We start from the raw sequence: 4,488 nt of genomic DNA, 5'->3' as shown, positions 1-4,488 counted from the left end.
CCCCTCTGATGAGCAGTCACCAGCCGCCACTGGTTCAGTCCTTCAATAATTAAGGACAAAATAAGACATGTAACCTATGTGAAAAGTACAACAATAAATCGCAAGGATGCAAAAGTATAGCACTGAAAACCTTAACTAACATTATAAATGGACCTCAGGAAAAAATCCATTGCTATTACAGATTGTATTTTGATGTAGCCCATTTATGCAAAGGACACTCCTCAGTTTATAAAAGAAAATCATGAACCAGCTTTCCATAACACTTCACTAATGATCAGTAGGGGATAGCTGACATTTAGGTGCCGAGTCCAAAATCATCTCCAATTTACACTCGCAGCAGTGCCAGGTCTAGCAGGACCAAATTATAGGCCCAGCAGGTACAAACAAGCATATCTGATCGAGTACAGACAGAAATATACAGCATGGCACAATGAAACCTTTTAGCTTTAAATTCATCCTTTAAACTTTGCAGCATGAAATATCTTTAGTGAACTGTAGCATGACTTTGTTTGCATTCACTTGCTTTATACTTCGGTGAGCATTCATATTGCATTCACGATTTTGAAAAGACATTTGAAAAATGTATGAATTCAGCTTGTAAGATATCAGCTTGATACAGAAGCTGGACAAATTAAAACTGACTTTTGGGCCTTTTTATATAACCAACAGCATACTGACAAAGCAACAGGACATATTTGCCTGTCTGGTGGAAGTTGTTTTTATGAATTCCCCAGATAGCAATTTTGTTCCGGCCCAGCTCCGGCCCACACAACCAGTTTTTCCTCGGCCCACATACAACGAAGAATGACGGCCCTACAGTGGCCCAGTTCTGAATTACGGACAAAGGCCACACATGGGCCACAACTGGCCCATGTCTCTGACAGAAAATAGCCCATAATTGGCCCAAACCTGGGCCAGAACAGGTTATAACATCGGTACCAGTTCTCAGCCATAGGTCAACCATATTAAAACCAGCATTTAACCAGAACTTCCAAAACTGAGCCATAACTCAGCCTAATCTTGCCCAAATTATATTAATAAATAAATCACACGAAAAATTACTTTCAAATTGTTTGCCTTTTTATTAATCAATAGCACATAAGTCAATAACACTACAACATTGTATGTGTTAAAACTCTTCTAGTATAAACTGCCAGCAATAAACAAAAATACTAGTTTGTTCAAATACATTATTGGCATGAATCTACCAACAACTTAAATTACAAAGCAATTTCATCCTTAGTAAACAAACAAAAGTTTAGAACAAACTGATAATAAAAAAAACCTTTGTGACAGTTACATTTGTGTGTTAAACGTAGCTTGCCCAAATTGCCAGCTATACACAAATACAGAAGTTCATTGAAATTAATATATAAGCATGAATAGAAATTTAAATGAATTACCATGGGTAAATACAAGTTTAAACCAAACTGAACTTAAAAGTTAGTTAATTAGAAACTTCATGTGTATGTGAAACCAACTCTACAGCCAGCCAGCCAGCAAAGATACAAGGTCCAGTTAAAGTATTAGCATGAATCTAACTTAGGTAATTTCAAATAAAACGAAAAATTAAAACAATACAATTCATAAAAATGAAACAAACAATCAAGCACTAATAATAATCTATGTGTATGAGAAAGTGTTCCTATTCAGGATTGTCCTCAACAAGAAGTACTGCTTTCCAGCCTCTCTTTTCTTCTCAGCTCCTCTTTCCATAGATGTAAACATTACAGCAGCCCACTGTTATATAAAAGAAAACAGATGCAAATCAATAATTGTTATGAAGCAAAAGCCATATAATAAAGTTATTAAAAGCATAATGGTATACTTTAAAACAAACAGTTAGATAAACAATTAGAAGATAAACCTTTTAGGATGAACTGCTTCTGTTTTCTTCCTCAAGTTGCTTTGGATGAAAATGGCTGCGTTGAATGTCTAAATAAAATGAAACATAGCTTAGACCTTAAAGAGGTACTTTTCATTTAGATACAAAGCAAATGAGATATGTTCTAAGCATGTATTTAAAATATATTATATTAGGAATATCCCCATTATTAGTTAACAAGAAAATTTAGTCAAATCAATATAAATGAAAGAGAGAAGAACCATATACTGCACGTCTAAGGTCTTCACAATTGCTGTCATACTTTATCCACCTATGAGAAATTCAGCTTTGCAGATATAATTCTAAAGATTTGTCAAGTATTGATTTTGGAAGCAATTAAATTAACATTAAATTAAATGGTGGCCCTGATGTACTGTCACTAACCTGAATGTCACCTCCTCCTGTCCTGTCAGCATCCTTGTCCCACCTCTTTACCTGAAGCAAACACAGCAGATGATTAACAGAAAATAATTTCACAGTATTCCATATATTCAAAATATTTGTATTTTTACCATTTTCCTTTGTATTCAACAATGCAATTCGTGTAACTAAAGTAATGTTAGGCTATGGTCAGTTCTTACTCACCTAATGAATGAAACCACTGTCCAGCCCTCTGTATTTATCTGCTTTCACTGAAATCACAATGTGACTATTTAGCCATATAGAGCAATCTTTTGATAATAAACACAAAGATGCAAACATGAGCCTCAATATTTAATTTACCTTAATGTGTCTATTTGAATATACACCCCATCATCCTCCTCTTGTCCCACTCCAGAGTCTTCATGTCTTGATGAACACAGACACACTTTCATCAAAAAAGGAAATTAAACGTTACAGAAATACATTTTTAAATATGTTTTTTATATAAATGTTCTAACATCAGGAAGACCAGATAACCAAATTCGATTACTTCATTATAATATGATCACAGTTATTCTTAACCTGATAGAAAACAGCTAATTTAATATCAATATAACGTTAATTGTCACACATTACGTTATGAATCACGTAAACGTTTGCAATCCTTTATACGTTTGTAAGACATTTAAACAAAAACATTTTTATGATTGTAAAAGTTTAAATATTTAAGTTCAGGTACTTACTATCTTTCATCCTGCTGCCTTTGAAATCTGTGTGTCCGTTATGATTGATTGACGCGGTGTAACTGCTACCCCGACGGTAACCCCGCCTATTGGTTAATTTGATTGGCCGCCGCTCGGCTTCCGTTAACAGGAAAGCACGTCTTCTGTTATGTGATTGGCCAGTGGCACTCGCCTTTTTTGATTTGATTGGCCATCTCAATCATTTTTGACAAGGTGTTCAACGTAATGCTGAGTTGTAGGAACTGGAGAAACGGATGACGTTAAAATACCGCGAGAGTGATTTGAAATCAGAATCCTGCCCATGATCTTTCGAGTCGCTCTCGCAGTACTTTGATGTCATCCGCGTGTAGGTTCTTGTTGCACTTCATAAATAAACTGCGCATCCTTAACGTAACGCGAAGGTTAACAATACATTTTGTTTATTTCTGCAGTATCTAACATTTGATTGTACACAATGATAGTTTTACTTAGTCATTGAAGTCAGAAATCTTCAGCACAGTAACGTTTATTTCTGCAGTATCTAACATCTGATTGTACACAATGATAGTTTAGTCATTGAAGTCAGAAATCTTCAGCAGGAATAAACTCCTGCTACAATGAAAATCGCGCAAAAGCAAGTTTAAATAGAAACGATCCATGGTGCTTCTCAAAGCAACGTTATAGAAACTTTTAAATTCAGAAAGAAAAACTTTTGGAAGTTCAGGGTCATTTGAACAAAATAATCTTGACCCATGATCTGAAGGCAAGTTTATGTGATTGAAATGTAGACAAACATTATTGTCCAAATATATTAGTTTCTTTTAATACAAAACTATTTTACTTAATAAAGGTTAAATTAACATTAAGATTAAGATAGCCTGAAAATCCTTCAATTCTTCTAATTATTTATTATAAATCAGTATTTTAAATGTGGCTTACAATCACTAGACTGATCTGGGCCAGAGTCACTACACTGATCTGGGCCACATACCTCCCAATCACAACTGGCCCAAATTTTATCTGCCATCATGGATCCAGTGCCATCATTGCCACACCTGGCCCATACTTGGCTGACATGTTGCATGCCGTTGCCGGCAGCACGCCAGCAGTGCCATCATGAGGCCACATTCGGGCCGAGTCCGTCTGCTATCTGGGTCAGTGTGACGGTGGTGAAATCAGAAGACTTATGAGCTGTTCAGACAGAGTTTTTAAATGCCATGATTGAGTAATGATCAATGATCATTCACTTTGTAATGCATCAATCATTGTCTGAGCGAACGTTGACGGCTGCTGATGGGAAACTCTCTGACATTTGTGCAATAATACTGTGAACCTGAAATCAATAAGTGCTTTCAGGAAGGATTGTGTGTCTTGAGTTATTTGATAACTTTCCAATTAAACACGTTTTTTAGAGCGTCTAAGTGATTAACTGATAAAGCTTTTTCCCTATTTCATGTGTTTATAGTAAAATCCATAAAGTAGAGAGATTTTTTTGCCCACACACAACACTGAAAGCAA

General features: G+C 35.5%; 1 long non-coding RNA gene across 5 annotated transcripts; it reads right to left on the bottom strand.

The window, feature by feature from the left end:
* Positions 1 to 757: 757 nt before the first annotated feature.
* On the bottom strand, positions 758 to 4,120 carry LOC135768784 (uncharacterized). Of its 5 annotated transcripts, none has more exons than XR_012337854.1 (6): positions 2,992 to 4,120; positions 2,609 to 2,693; positions 2,471 to 2,534; positions 2,270 to 2,320; positions 1,868 to 1,935; positions 758 to 1,740 (listed from the first exon to the last, which is right to left on the bottom strand). It is a non-coding gene; the product is annotated as an uncharacterized lncRNA (long non-coding RNA). The 5 variants fall into 5 exon arrangements; XR_012337853.1 differs by having other exon boundaries at positions 2,471 to 2,517; XR_012337856.1 differs by having other exon boundaries at positions 2,609 to 2,674.
* Positions 4,121 to 4,488: the final 368 nt, after the last annotated feature.

This window comes from Paramisgurnus dabryanus, chromosome 11, assembly GCF_030506205.2.
Source record: "Paramisgurnus dabryanus chromosome 11, PD_genome_1.1, whole genome shotgun sequence".
In the NCBI taxonomy this organism is placed as follows: domain Eukaryota; kingdom Metazoa; phylum Chordata; class Actinopteri; order Cypriniformes; family Cobitidae; genus Paramisgurnus; species Paramisgurnus dabryanus.
The sequence above is the reverse complement of the archived record's forward strand: the minus strand, read 5'-3'. Positions and strand labels throughout refer to the sequence as shown.